Consider the following 16,572-nt stretch of genomic DNA (forward strand, 5'->3'; position numbering starts at 1 on the left):
ATTGATGAACGGTTAAAACCAAGCTCCATTTTAAAGAAGCAGTTAGAAAATGAAATGCAAATATATACAAAATAGCCAATGGTTTCTATGAATATAAATGTCTGTCTACCTTATGACCGCTATTTTCCAGCCAGCTTGCCAACCAGTGCAGCCTTTGCACTTCTGTATCTACAATTGTACCATTTATAAGCCAGGAGCCCACCTTGCCCATATGCTTGCTCCTGCAGTGACTCATGTTCCATTGGGCTCATTCCTGCGAAGACTTGTGTTAAAACAGAGGAAAGAGCAGGACCTTTGGGGAAGGAACACTACATTTTGGAAAGCACCAGACATACTCACTATTCCCCGACAAAAAACAAAAGCACTGATTTACATCCTGCATAGGAGAAAGGCTTCTACAATTGGTATAGCATTAAAAGTAAAAAAACGCATTTGATACCTGGGTCAAACAAAAGTCTTGCTGAATAATAGTGTTTACTCAATACCTAAAAAATAGTCTTCCTAAAGGAATACACTCAGGGAAGAAAAACTCATAAGTTACCCAGCTAAGGCATGAAAGATCAACTTTAGTTTCATTTATTGATCTATTGAAGCCCCTCCGATCAAACCTCCCTGAAAAAGCTTGCCACCACTGCTTGCTGGTAGCATTTGCTGAATTCAAGAAGCAATTAAGTACCTATCACTTCATCTCCAAGTGGTAGCTCCCAAGTAACACTGCCAGCAAAACCACGTTCCTGTCTGACCACTGCAGGTTCCTGGGTCCTGCAGGGGAATTTCTTCCCTACCTTCGCAATTAAGCAGCAGCCCGAGAGCTCCGGCTGCCGCAGCGCACCACTCCCCGCGCCAGCGGCGCGATTTGGGATGTGCAAGGGGTGCAGGGTCAGGCCTCTCCCTTTGTAGACACCGTCTGTGTGATTTCAGCTCTAGCACCTAGCACTTAACAGCTACAAAATGTCTGTATTGGCAGAGTCCCACAGGTACAACTCCACCCAAATTATAAAGACATTCATAACTCAATCATCTCCAGCACTGTCTGTAAGCATTAAGGTTCGTATTTAGTTACTCTCTTTACATTAAGTGGGAAAACCAAAGACAAGGAGCTTTCCAGGTAATAGCTGGTCTGACAAGTTGCAACTCAGGGATCCGGAAGGGCTCTGTTCTCAGGACGAGTTCCGACTCTGCCTCATCATTTCTATGCAACAAGAGGCAAAACACAAAGTGCGACACTTCCCATTGAAGATAAGCAAGGTACCTCCAGCCAGAGCGCACGTTTCTGAACAACTGACCAGGGCAACCGCCTAGTAAGGCATCGCCTGCCACGATTCCCATCCTCCTCAGCTTTATCACGTCACTGCCCTGCCAGGCATTTCGCAGGAAGCAAACCCAAACCTCTGCTGCTGCCAGAAAGGCAAAGTTTCTCCCGAGGCCTGGTGTGGGTAGGATGTTCCAGCGGGTAAGTACTGCAAAACCAAAGACCTGAACGTGGCATTTAAAGGTTCCCAAGGCAGAAAAGATCCTGGCCGTTCTCATTTTTCTTGTGGTATTAAGGCCCATTGCCTTGATCCATCTACCAAGGGAGTCGCATTTCCTACTTTTCCCTAGCAGGTTGGCAGAGTAAGCCTTTGAGCAAAGGCAGAGCTCTCACGAGATTGTCACTACTAAAAGAAGAAAAAAAATAGCGTCACAAAAAGTTCCCAAAAAGGGTGAAGGGTTTTTTATACTAAAGTGGCACAGCAAGCTGCAAACTTGAACCCATTCAGTAGAAAAGGACATCTCATTTTTCTCTTAGAATCTTGTTTCATTCGTTTACTAAAGTTGCCCACTCTACTGCTGGAAAAGTAGCTTCCAAACTCCGTGATGAAAGAATATAGGAGCAAAAGGGTATTATGGTAGGATACTTATATCCTCCGTGCAATAACAAAGCTATGCAGGACACTCAAAAAGAGCTCCCAGTTTTCAGAATAAATCATCTTTTGAGTTGCCATGTAAACAGCAGCAACGAGCCAACAGAGCAGGCAAGCACATCGCACCAAAACAAATTCAGCAGCAACGCAAACATGCTGGCTCCAAGCGCTGCAGACAGACTACGCTGTGATGTTACACGGGGCATTCTCAAAAATCGGAATCCCTGCAGAGAGGCTTTGCGCAACGCTGTGGTACGCTGCCGTTAGCTTGAGAAAAACGTGTGTATTCCTCAGCTGTTAGCCATGCTCTCACGACAGTGCCAGTAGTACTGTTTCCCGATATACACCCAAAGATCTTCTCATGTTTTCATTCCAGTTTCTTTTAGTACCCTGAAACAGATACATCACGACTTGCTTGACTACCATTCAGCTGCAGTTCTGTTCCTTCAGTATAAATGAGATGGGGAAATAGTTTCATTTCTCTGAAGTATAAAGTTAAATAGAGTGAACTGAGAAGTTTCTTTAAAAATAATGGCGTGAGATCACCCATACAGTGATTTATAAGCGGCTCAAATAAGAGCAGTACTTGCATTTAGCAAGTGCATCCTGAGGAACAGGAGGCTTTCTCAGTTTCAGCCACTTGGGTGCATTAAAAGGGGGACAGCGCTCATTCATACGGAGAACATATTTTCTACAGAATTATGACTAACAGCTTTTTAACTCCACTCTTAAGCAACCCAGAATGTGAATCAATTAAAGATCACAAAAGACCCTGACATTTTCAAGGGAATTTGAGTCTTAATAATTTATTTTGTCACAAAGCTCAGCTGAACAATCCATCCAGGCAGCAAAACACTTTATTCCTAAGCATATTGACCACCAAACCCGGGCTGGCAGGGCACAACATGGGTGTAAAGACTGGCTGTGAAATAGTAAAACCCAATGAAGTTGCAACAGGAGCAAAAGTGCCCAGTGTCCCCAACTTCTTTTCAAACTTGTTAAGAATTGCTGCTCTTCGAGAGCAGCAAAAGCTCCGGCAACAAAGCAGGCCAGCATTTCTGCTTTGTAATCACCTCAGCCCTAATTTTTACAGCTGGACCTGTTTATCACAGCCTAACTTCCACTTGAAAAGGAAAACCCATCACTTTAAACAAAGCCCTTCAGAACTCTGCATCTCACCATAAATCAATCATAGAAAACAAGCTCTATGGTCTCAGTGCTGCCATTCACCTAGGCACCGCTGCTTTGCCAGGCAAACCACAGTTCAGTATTTTCCCCCCATCAAACACACAAACTAATACTACGATTGTTTATTTTCTCATCATCCAGGTTGTTGGAAAGTCATATTTCTGACCATTTCACCATTTAGCCATTTTCTCACTGTTCATACAAGCATATATTGCACAATGAAATTCTGGATGCTTCCATATTAATAACACCCCCAAATTTATCATACATATGGTCCAGATCTGGAAAGTGCTCAGACAACTTTAGGCATAGGAACTGTCACAAACTCACAGAAGCAAGAGATGATCTATTAAAGAATAACCAAACCCCAGAATACATCATCCAAGAACAGCATCACAGCTCGTAGAACTGCCTATCCAATGGGTAAACCCAGCATTTTGGCCACTCAAGTGGCTGCATTTTAGCAAAAAAAGAAAAAGATCACAATAAAAGAATTTTATTCTGGAAGGATGAGAAAAATGTTAAACATGTTTTTATGGGAGAAACAGAGATACAGAGCTAGCCTGAAAACTGAAAATCTCTCATGCCCTGATCTATAAATAAAACTAGTGGAGCTTTTCTTTTGTACTAAATTTAAAGGAAAGTCTTTTCCATGGAGAGTTTTCTTTAAAACAAACTCTGCCCCAGAAGGACTTTAATGATGGTGTTTCCAACAAGCAGCATGAATGAATTAAACAATAAATGCAGTAAGAAAGCAGCTGTATTTTTCCTTAACAGAAGCAGATGAATGTGTGGTTCAAACATAGCTGTGTTCTCGGAGAGAAAAGGCCGATTCCCGACAGTTGTCACCCAGATTGCAACAACGGTTTCCCTTCACCACGTCCTCCAGGACCTTGGCTCAGGTGCCGTTGGCCCTCTAGCATCACAAAAAGCTTCCAGGTTAGCGCCAGTGACCATCAAGCAGAAATTCCAGGTTCTGTGGCATACACAGTACCGCATTATTCAGCTCTCTTCTGCACATTATCCACAGGCTACGAGGGGAAGGGGGAGGACAGATACTCGGCTCTCCTTGCCAGCGTCAGGTCAGGTCTATCACCACCATAGAGCGATCAGAGCCTAACTGCTTGTCTTTATTCACCTTCTTCCCTTTGGGGGTAAACCCCAGGGTAATTACTCAGTCTGGAAATCACCAAGGTCTCTCTCTTCTCCTCACAAAAAAATCTCACAACATCCTACTATGAGCCAGAAGTTTCAAGACAACTGATTCAGAGGAACACCAAAAAAGCCTCCAGCAGTTCATCTGAACACACACAAAATACCACGACCAAAGGAAGCTCAGGAGCTCCGGTGGCGCTGCAGGAGAGCCTGCTGCACTTCTCAAGAACAGCGGTGTTCACCTGCTAGCCTAGCAACAGCCACTGATTATTTTCATGCGATGTTTCAGAGAGATACTCTCCCCTTAACTTCCTGACCAAAGCCATTACTCAGAATTGCCGAACATCCACCATGTTCCACCCCAGAAACAACAGCATTTCAATCGGAGCAGAAGATAGAGGCCCTCACAGTTATTCAGGTTTCCCACATCACTTTTCGTCTTAGCTCTTAAGTTCCACTTCTCCTTTAATTTGCTTTCAGCCTTGAAGCTTCCTATCCTTTATGTTTTCTAGAAAAGAAATTGGTTTTCTCCTACTTACAAGGTCTGCATCTGCTGTTTTCTTCTTCCTCTGCAGTGAAGAGATTTCTTGACACGCAGGAATTGGGCATCCATACTGATAACACCAGAGCCCATCAAATCTGTAAGAAACGTCGCACTGTTAAGCTGAAGCAAGCAGCTGTTTCCTTGGAGCAGAATGGCCTCCCCCCGACCCCACTGCAGCCTCGTCCCTGCGGTAGCACGGGAGGGACTCTCAAACTCAGGAGGCAGCAGAGTTTTCTTTTTACGCAGTAAGAAAGCTACAAACATCGCAAAGGTTCCTGCAGGTTATCCAATCCTTTGCTGATATGCATCATCCCCGAGCAATTTTTTCAGCATAGACTTTACTGATACATACACAATACAGATGCACAAAACAAGAACTTAAAACAGCTTGTATTTTGCTGTTGCAGCTCTGATTATCTCTCTTTCCTATAGTTGTGAACTGGCCTTCAGTTCACTACCTCAAAATAGCTGAAGAACGTACATACCTCCAAGAAGCTGTAGACCCTCCTGGCTCCTGAGTCGATACAGAGAGGACTCCGCATGCAACAAGCATTCCTCTGACAAAAAGCTGACCCTTCTAGGGAGGGGCTCAGAGGTGCCTATGTAGAATTAATTGACTTGATGAAGGTAATCTAGTTCAGGTGAGTGGAGCCAGCTGGGCTCAATTCAGCTCATCAGGTCTCGGGCTGGGTCGTGCTGGGGTCTGTGGCATCAGGGCAGCCAGCTGGCGACGGAGAGCAGCGCCCGGAGCAGCAAGCGCCCGTGCAATCCAACTGCTCCTCTGCTTCCCAGGGAGCTGCGCCCCAAGGGCAGCAACAACCGTGGTGGCTGTTACAGCTGAGATGGCACCTTGCACATGCAGGGAATTTCGTCATGGATGTGCCAGTGGTTGAGAAGCATGAGATAAAATCGCTGCTGTGGATGCATTCTCCAGGCATACTGGATAGTTTCCTATTGCCTGTTCTAAGAAATAGAGATTTATTACATTACAAAGAGAGATAAAACACACATGTTGAAACAAATCAGCTCACCAAGTCTACAGACAGACAATTAATTAATTTTCGGTGGGCTGTCAATAACTCCCAGTGATATGTAAAGCTCGTCTTGGGTCATTCAAGTAACAGCCCCTCGCTGCCCCCCCTTCATACGCTCATGGCTACTTGGAAAAGGCAACTACGGCAGCACTGGCGAATATGGGACAGATTTTGTCTCGCAGATGAGTTAACTGTTAGGCATCCCAAAGGGTCTACATTTAATATTCATTATATTTCCAATGCTTAGATTCTTTTATTTGTAGTAACGGCATGTTTCGTAAGTATAAAGACTGAACTTCCTCATACATACTGTGGAAATACATAAAACATAACTCCATGTCAGTCGGCCTGCTGATATTTCTATTTCCAGAAGAAAGCAGGAACACTGAAAAAAACCCCCAAGTCTTTCCCAGCAAATTCTGATGTATAGGATGTGACATAATGGCGCAAAAACTTTTGGCAAAAACAGGGATTTTAAATTGCTCTGCTCTATTTTGCTGTGGTGGGAGTTTTAATGCAGCGCACTTTGCCTAGAAGTGACACAAAAGAACAGACAATCACCTCGAGTGTGTTACAGGGAAGAACAAAACAATTTCCCGGACAAAAATATATTGAGTTCAGTAGGCTGTTTGTAGGTTACAGTAAGCAGAAGCATTTGATGTAATGGATGCTTTCTGGCTACTAGGGAACCTTTCAAGGGCCCCCGCGCAGGAGGGGGGTGGCAGTGATGAGGTGGCAGGTACCTGCTACAGAGAGGTGAAAGGGGACAGAACTTTATTTCCCGTTTTACAAAACAATTTGCGGGGCTCCATGCATTTCCCTGGGCCCTGTCAGAGCGGAGCAGGTAACGGCGACTGCAACGCGCGCACGGCGGTCCGCCCGCCTGCGGCTCCAGGCGGTGGACGGGTTCAGGTCCCAGCGCTCCCCTGCGCAGATGGGGTTTCTGAAGGGTTTGCTCCTTTGACAGGGACTGACTGGCCACCTGGAGGCTGTGGGCTAGGAAGGGGCCAGCGTGAGGACGATGCCCTCTTGCAGTCCCCCTTAAATAAAGCAGTGTCTTTTGGGGGGCTGCTCCAGCTGCCAGGCGCTCTCCGGGCTAGGGCAGAAGGTGTTTCTCCATCAGAACAAATGACTTTCTCAGGTGGCCACGGTGCCAGCAACGTAACTTGATTTGCTTTATTCCCCATGTGTTGGTGCGAAGAGGAGATGCTTGTGTGATGGTTTGCATTTAAAGCATCTCACCCGTGCACCTTCATCTCCGCGCAGTCCCCAGCAAACTGGCCTCTGCAGAAGTGTTTCTAAAGCCGCTTGCCATATGTCACAGTGCTTGGGGTTTATTAGCTTACTCAGAAGTGTAGTTTTTAATGCGGCGGCTGTTGCCTACAATAGCAGAAGTGGACTGCAAAAGCCCTGTCTAAGTTTGAGCAGCGAGGACATCCTGGGCACGCTGATGCTAACACTGCCTCCTTGTACATTCTTTCTTTTTCTCTTCCCCCTCTCTTTTTCTAATGAAATCTTTCCATATTATTAATGGATAGGGTGGATCTATAGAGTGTGTTCCTTCCAGGATTTTCTTGTTTGCTGTAGTCTTCAAATTTTCCAGTTCATTTCCTATTTTCCTGCTCTAAAACCCCTGCCAAAAAAATCCCTGAAGCACACTTTGGTACTTGAACAGAAAAAAGCCAACATTTGAGAACAGACATTTGATCCAGACTCTTGTAAATCAGTAGCAATTCTCCCCTCAAATACGAGCCGTTTTCATCAGCGGCTGCCAGTTCCTCAAGGTGAGTTTTTATCTTATTAAGTATGCAGATGCATTTCGGTCACTAAAATGGGGAACGCTGCGCATACAATTGATGTGAAATTAGTAGTCCAAGAGCATTCAGCCAAAATATAAAGACTGGACTTAGGATAGGCTATTTAACCAGGTTCCTTTAGGAATTAAATGATCAGGAATGAAATTAATGAAATGGATTCATGCCTAGATATTCTAAACGACACTAGCTCTCATAGGCTAAGAAGAAACAGGTACCCAAGAAAAAGTTCCTCACTCATGGACTGGATATTAGAACAAAAGTGGCTATGTAATCCCCCATGGAAAGAATTATTTCGGTTTCATGTAATCCCTCCCCAGAAAAATTGGAAACATTACAAACTCCACTGATATTAGAGCTCAAGTGCGTGATGGTGCCAATTGGAACAGGTTAGGAGTTGGGGAATTCCTTAGGACATTCGAGGAGAAAAAAATTCTGAAATAATTTTGTGGATTATTGTTGGTTTTAATTCCTTCTGTGGCTTCTAAAAGAAAATCCTCACGCATTGAGTCACTCATGACATGGACACTTCTCTGTAAACATAAACTGAAAATAAAAGCAGTTGGATGTCAGTCAATCTGGTGGAACTACTATTAAATGCTCAGGCAGCCTGATACGCGAGACTGGTTATTTCAGTGTATAACACTGGTAATTTGGGGCTGAGCTGATTCTATTTATGGGCGTGATCCACTGTTCTGTGCTCGCGGATAAAATAGCAGGTGATTCTAAGGGACCTTTTGCTCTGACCCCCCTTCGTGTGCTCTGCAGGGCCAGACTCCCTCATCCACAGGAATGGCCAGGGTGTCAAGAGAGCTCCCTGCAGGCTGAAAAGGCGCATCTCGTGCTGCGGCGGCTCACGGCATCCCCTCCCTGAGACCGCGCAAGACTCAAGCCAAAACAGAGGAGAACAATATACGCCGGTACCTTGACCGGGATTTTTTCCTTCAAACACACCTGGGCACATCCGTGTTTTTTCAGCCTTTGCACTCGATATCCATTCATTTCCTTCCACCGATGAACAACAGGACACAAGATGACCCACGGATTTTTCATGGCTACGTTTGGTGAGATGCTGCCTTCAGTATGAACGCTCAGTTAAACGTATTGGCTTAACATGGGGCAGACTCACGGTTCCTGTTCTTCTGCAATTACAGCTCGATATTTTGAGGTAACCATCACTGATTTCAGCTTGCCTGAAAACGTCGCGCTGCGCGCAGCGGTGGCTCAGCTCGCTCCACGGCTGCCCACGCAGGAGGGGCAGGGCAGGCAGCTCGAACAGCACCGTGTCAGGTCCCCCAGACCGGGCTGCACCGACAGCTCTCTGCTCGTCAGCTGCAAATCTAACGAGCTGCGTGTAATGAGGATCTTAGACTGCTAGGCACTAGAACTGGTGGCTGTGAGAAGGTAAAGAGGCCAAGTCTTTATAATGTTTCATTTATTTCAATATATTTTCTTTACAGGTCTCATTTTGCCTCTCCCCCCCATCTCTGATGGTGATACCCCCCCCCGAGTATTCGATCGGGCAAAGCGGAGTACCTGAAAGTTAGCGTGTATGCCACATCAGGTACGTCTGCCCGAAGCAGGACACAGCACAGCCCTACAACATCACCACCTCAAACAGCAAAAACAGATTAAGTCCAAGTAGTTTCCTACTACTTTCCATAGTATTTAAGTATCACACAACTGGAACTGATGCTCAGGAAGACAAAGACCCAGATTCAGTTTCACTGAAGCATGAAGAAGACAATTCAATTAGGAACTCAGTCCCAAAAGATTTTCTCTTCAGTAAATGGAGAGTGATAAAAGCCCGGCAGCTCAAAAGTAGGTGAAGTCTCTTTCTCTCTCCACTGTTTATCTTCTTAACCGGAGTTTGAAGTTCTTTTCTTTAGTTGTAAAAGGTCAGATGGGATGAATCCAGATCTTGTCGACTTGCCCTAGAAAGCCTGTGACAGATCTGGAAAGAAAAACTCCAAGAGGGCAAGCTGGAGGTTATCCACTTACTCTGGATATGCAGGGATCCGTTCTTCCCCTCGTAAAGGAATAATGATCTCACATCAGTAAAAGGAAAAACAGTTTCAAAGTAAATCCACTGAATACCGCGGGTTTAAAACAGTGTAGCCGAAATCAGCATCTGGACTATTGTCTCGGATACCTTAAAGGTCCATGATTTCTTCCTCTAGGGGCATGTGCTTCTAGGAAATATATATTACTTTGGCTGAAAGACAGTACTTCAGCGAATGTCATCAGACCACCAGCACCGTTTAATAGTTCTGCTGTGTTGTTCTGAGAAGTGCTGCTTTCTGTAGGAATTCGGGAATGACCCATAGAAACAACTTTGGCAGAGCGTGTATTTCCCTTTGGATTTGTCAGGGTAGCAAAGGATCTGAAGAGCTGAATCTTTCCAAATCTTCTCAGCTCATCTGCATTAAGAGGACTAAGTGGCTCACCAGCGGTTCCTTGGTTAGTCTGAGGCTCTGACATTAGCAGGGTTACATTTGATCCAAGATGTCTTGAGAACTGCAGGGAGAGTAATGTTTTCTAACACCATCAAATTCCCCTCTCTCTTCTCGGTGAGAGAGATTCATTGCAAAAACAAGCAGTAAATTCTCAAAGGCTGCAAGAGCGCAGCGCTGAGGGCCAGACAAATTAAGACAGATGTTCTGAACTTTGGGATAGCGAGGATGTGGTTTCGTGCGGCCGGCCATGTGAAGGCTCTCAGAACATCCTCCCTTCTCAGACACAATAACGAAGCAGAAAGCGTAATGAGACACAATCCATCGAATCCAAGATGACTGCCGCGGGTGGGGTTGCAAACCTGCAGCCGTTCTTGGGGCCTGCAAACCGAGTCCGCTGCTCGGCTGACTTTCCCAGCTGGATTCGTGCTGCTTGGCACGTTCCCACACGGATTGCCTTCCTGCGTAGCACAGCCGTAGCAGTTCTTCCACCTTTGGGCCAACGTGCCCCCGCAGCAGGACCCAGGCCTTTTTTAGATTGCACAATGCAGCTCTTACATCCACGGTGAGTTAGTTTTGTTTTCCTTATGTGAACTACACAGAAGCACAATTCAAGATGAAAAATGCTTTTTATCCAAAACTGTTAGAAAATTAACAGGCAAAGGCAAAAGAGAATGATACTCAAAGTCAGTGAAGATACTTAATTCTCCCAGTCCCCTTTTAAGGAAGCCCAGTGCTGTGGCTCAAATTTGATGCCCATTAGAAATATATCTGGAGCTTGCAGTGAGAAAGAACAGTTTCTACCACTTTTTTCCACCAAGAAGAAAAACTCAAACATGACTGACAGCTGTCACATCACAGCACATTTCATTACTTCCATACTGTCAGTCAGGGACACAATTTTTCCAACATCAGGTTTTTCTGGTTTTTGGTTTGTTTTTTTTTTTTTTTTCTCTTCTTCCCTTTCCTTGTATATAAATATCAGACTGTGGACACAGAACAAGTCACCTTGGTGGGAACGGTCATTAAAGACATGGGTAATATACATGTTTATTGTCCCACATGCTTTTCCGTTTAAAATATTTGGCCTGAGAATATGAGAGGTAATGAACTTATGTTTTGAGGTCTTTATAAAACATGGCTTACATCCCCTGATTAATGCTCCTTGGGACTTGTTCTATGTAAAATATTTAACTAGCTATACTTTAGATAAAAGAAACATCTGAAGCATTGGTTGTTTTGGAGTTTCTCATTCTTTTCTCCCATATATCTTCATAAAATTTAAGTGCCAGACACAATATTTTAAGTTCGGAACCTTTCCTCTTGTTCCTGAGTTCTCGCTTCTTTAGCAACATTTATAACATCAGTTTAATATTCTCCCCTACTGCCGGGCTCTCAGGACCAACACAGCCCCCGGTTACACGAAGCAGCACAGTGCACCTATCGAAGCAGGGGATCGGTGTTTTAGTTCCAGTTTTGCTACTGAGGACACGAGACAAAGCGTGCAAAATGCAATTCATGCAAAGCGAATGCATGAAACGGCATCAGCGTCCGGAGGAGCAGAGTGGTATCACCCGGGGTGAGACCCTCGGCCCACTGGTGCGCCAGGATCACCCTTTGCAAAGCAGAGCGGCGCGATGCGTTGAAGATCTAAACCGAGCTGGGCGGGTAGGGTGAAAAGAGCAGCAGCCCCTCCTTGCTTGGATCAGAGGTCTTGTACTGCGTCTCTTTAGCAGACCTACTGCCTGACGACACGTTCCTGAGCAGAAACAAATAGATGTACTTGTGCGTCCTGCCAGTGCAGTGTCTCGGCCTCCCTTGTCCTGCCCTTCTGCCTTCATCGCCGTTTGGGACGCACACGCACATACTGGGGCAGTTTGGCCTCGCAGCCATGGCACTAGATGGGGATGCAGAGAAATCTAAATTAAATTCCTGGCTCTGGCACATACTTTTGTCAGGATCTGAGCCGGGCGGTTATTTCCACCTGTCTCTGTTTCCCTTTGGTAAAACAGCGACTAGATGGTTTCTGTTCTTCTGCGCTGCGTGCAAAGCTCCGCAGGTGGCTCTGCAGGGCGTAGGGCAGCGCTGTACGGAGGAACCTCGGCTTGTTCAAAATGTGCTCCCTCTTCTATGGAGGCCCAGCCACCTTAACACCTGGCTGATTTGCTCTTTCAAGAAGCAGGGGTGCTGAGGTGGTCCAAGCACCCTGCTAAACAAGCTCTCCCGCTTGTTCAGAGCTGGCTTGCGCGTCTATGCCCAGCGTGGCATTTCGACGCAGACGTGTCATCGAGACCAGGGGCAGCCTTGCCGTACGTACTGTTGGGCCTACGCGTTGGATGCTTTGAACAGTCACGGCTTCTACCAGCTATTACTGTAGTCATAGATACACTGCCCTTAGAGAAATCAGAATCAATTTAGGCACCTAATACTGGGATGTCTGTGAGTGAATTGGTTTTGAATTAATCGAGTAAAACAAGGCAGTGAAAACTCATGTAACATGTTGGTCTGGAAAGTGCTGCAGCCCTGGGGATGGAACGACAATGCATTTTTTACGCCTTGAATTTTTTATTAAGGGCTCTGTTTTTATTTTTTATTATCGAATATGAATATTTTACACGTCCGAGTTCAGAACAATGCTTTTTTTGGCTGCCTCTGCACTTTTCATGGTTGTGTACCCTTGCATTGCATAACTGAGAGAGATCCATTTACACACAGGGGGAAAGGGGACTAATGAATCTCGGCAAAGCTAACTTTACTGCGTGTGGAAAAAAGCACTCTGAACTTTCCCAAATAAAAAAATATATACATACATAAAATACTTGCATAGAATAGCTTAATAAAAGCAGTGTGTGTGTGCGTGCGTGTCTGTGTACGTGCGGGTGCATGTGTTCCCGTGGGTACATGTATAATGACTGCAGAGCCTCTCTCAGCCAGAGCTACACCTTACTCCGTGTAGTGACACCTCCGCCGGGAAAAGCTCTAGAACGTTCTTACCTCCTTCACATCGAATCCCTCATATTCAGTACTCACCTGGATGTTTCCAAAGTTGGAGAAGCGGAGGTGGGCCTGCCAGTCGCTCAGTAAATGAACTGATGGAGCTGCCCATACTCAACTGCAGGACTGGTATTTATCTGTCTTTGGTAAAGCCATTACTCTTTCTAAATGTCCGCAGAGCTTGCTTTCACACCCGCCTCTGCAGGACACCCCTGCAAGGCCTGCCTACCGCAGACCCTGAGCCTTACCGCTCCTTCGTAGGCACTCCTGGCTGCGCCGGGTCTCTGCTGGTCTTTGAGACAGCTCCTGCTCCGCACAGCCCCATCGCCGAGCATCTCTGACAACGGCCGTGCTCCGGCAAGCAGCCACTGGTTTTGCTGTTGGTTTTGCTGCACACGCTGGCCTGCTGGCGTCGCTTCATTCTGACCACGGATGGTGAAGAAACGCCTAATTTACCCAGACAATTCTGATCTGACCTCGCTTGCTAAGCCTGGCTACTGGCCCTCAGGTGGTAAGAGCGTGAGCGCGGCACTGCTGAACTTCTGTAAGTTCAGGTCTCTGTGCCGTGCCCCAAGCATCGCCCTGCCTGGGGAAACAAAGGGGCTCGTTTCCCTGCCTTCCTCTGTGCCCCTTCGGAAGGGGTGCGCTTGGCTGGCTCTCCAGCTGCTTTCAGAACAAGTATCCATCACCATCCTCCCCGAGACCCGCCATCTGCCAGGCAGGGGTGAGGGCACCTTTTCCAGCAGTGTGCTCACACAGCTCAGCAGGGATGAGGGCACGGGACGGGAGATTTGAATAATAAAGATAATAATTATTTGTCTAGTGTATATTTGAACCCAGCCTTTTTATTGTGCATATGATAACAGGGAGGAGAGGGAGAAAGCAAGAGCTCTTGTACGGTTCTCGAGAGCTCGCAACCAAAAATGGGCAGGGTGACAAGAACCACATTGTTTTGGGTAATCAGTGTGCATTGTCCCAGGCTGACATTACTGCATACCAATAAAACCTTTAAATTCACAGGGAACAGGGAAAGTGCAAAATGATGAATTGTTTGACATTTAAAAGAAAATAAAGAGCTGCTGCTGGATTGAAACTTAAATGAGACTTGGGGAGGGAGGGAAAAAATTACCAGGAGCAGGTTGAGATTTTTATGTAATTCCAGTGCAAACTTCACAAATGATTTTGTGTTTCTGATCTTGTGGCCCCCAAATCCCAGATCTTTGCACTGATACGTGCTCTTAAAGCAAAAGCCAGCAGTTACCCCAAACAGCTTTCAGGACAAGTAAAGGATGGAACAGAAGAAGAGTCTTTATAAGTGGGAACTGATACCTGATGTGCCCAAGATTAAACTTTTCATTCCACAACGAATCACTGGTAAGTCTAGGAATTAGCTCAGGCCTCTTTAATCCCTGCAACCAGTCCCATATTCACCAGACTAGTGTTGCTTTCCTGAGGCTAGAAAGATCCCAGGCATTTACAATTTAAATCCCCTGTGCATGCAGAGGACAGGTAGAGCACAGGTGGAAATACATCAGAGAAAGGATTCCCGCAATTCATTTTCTATGGCACGGGGGCCAAGGGAATAAGGTCCCGAATGATTAAGACCTCAGACCTCTTCAAAGCAAAAATGAAATACAAATGAAGTAATGAATTTCCAGTGCCCTGTGCAGCGATGGAAGCACAAGGTGACCAAGAGACTGAAGAGGCTGATGTAAAGTCTAGAGACGTGGAACATGTGCCAGCTTCTGCTATCTTGTTGTGTGTCCTTGAGCAAAGTCATGTCTAAAGGTAAATGGAAACAGCCAGGCCAAACCAGTACCGTGGCTGTTGCATACCTGTAATAATGGTTTGTTGAATGATTTTCAGCTGGGAGGAGCTGAACCAGGCCCCCTGATGTAAAACAAGTTTGGTATCAATGAATCCATCCTAGATTACATCAGGCAATGTCTTGTTCTGCAAGGGTGAAATCTCATTAAAAGCACACACAGAGCTCTGCTAGGTGTCACTCTCCAAACACCTTTTGTGTCTGCATCTGCGTTTGCAGAGTTATCATGCTCTCTGCTTTGCTTTTCTTCTTCCAGACCACAACCTTGAGCTGCACTGTTTGCTCAGGTTCCCTTGGCTTTCCAGCACACTGTTTTTTGCATTTTTATTTGCATTAGATTATTGGAGCAGGAGTCTAAACGCTTAAGTTACTGCAAATCCCTCCTCATATGGAAGTCAGTGAGCTGTAAAATATTTAAACTGTCTACAGTTGTACCTCGTTTGTTTACACATTTCCAGTGGGCTTCTAAAAGGTAACATACTGTAATAGAAGAGAGATCCAAGACGCTGATTCTGATTTCATAACAGCTCTAAAAGTGCTCTGAATACTTGCATTAACTTGATGGAGTAGCATGTATCTCAACTTTCTGAAGCCTGAGGGCCCAAGTGGAGCAGGAAAGCTATGTGCTTTACTCCAGAATCTTTGCTTTATGCTTTCACTCTGATCACTGGGGAAAATGAGGTTAGGTGGGTCTTACTGTAGTAACTGCTGGAGTCACCCAGAAATCATCCTTCACGCCCCTGCCCACGGCCTCTGCGGCTGGGCCTTTCAGCCCTTTTTATTTTTCCACTTGCCCTGCTGAGGAAGTGCTCCAGGGCTCAGCGGGCAACTGAACACGGAGTTAGACGTGCCTCTCTTCAGAGCACTTGTAAACGTCTTGTAGAAAAGGAAAAGAGCGGTGTGATTCTTCAAAGGGCAGCGAGAGGAGGTGACAGACGACTAATCGGTCCCAAGGCAGCAGAGGGCATCAACGAGTTTGAAGATTCATCTCCAGAGCTGAATGAAAATAGCCAGAGACTGCACTGAATAATGAACGAGACAGATTTCAGCTCTTTTCCTGTTTTCATGTTAGTCTTGAAGAAATTCAAGAGGTTCTCAGGTATATCTTGAGGGATTTTTTTCAAATAATTTTTGAACAATATATAAATCATAGCGCTAATTAGCTTCACAAATTATGATGAGATTTCTATTGCCTGACTGGATGCAGTGCATGTATTTGCAGGTGTGGATAAAGATGATCACCGTAAAGGCATAATTTTCAAGTTGTTTATTTGAATGCAAATTTTATTGCTGAAAATTCACACCTTTGTTATGAATTTCATAGTTCACTTTGGAAACCCAATCAGTTAGCCATGATATTTATGCTAGTTAAGCTCATTTGGCGGAATTATTTGTAAAAATCGAGCTTGGCAAGGCAGATTTGCTTAGTAATTCAAGCAAATATTTGCAGGATTATTTTGTCGCTTGCCCTAGCTCTCGGTGATGAGGTAGGAATGACACTTTCTCCTACATATTCAGCTTTTCCCAAAAGAGAATCAGTGTCAGCTAGGCACCAATGCCTCCACCTTCTCTTAGATGCCTGACATCAAAACATTTGTTCAGGACTCCTCAGAGAATAAACCCCAAACAGATACCTTTCACCTTCTGCTCTCTGATTAAAT

The sequence above is a fragment of the Platalea leucorodia genome (genome assembly GCF_965183815.1).
Source record: "Platalea leucorodia genome assembly, chromosome: 17".
Classification (NCBI taxonomy): domain Eukaryota; kingdom Metazoa; phylum Chordata; class Aves; order Pelecaniformes; family Threskiornithidae; genus Platalea; species Platalea leucorodia.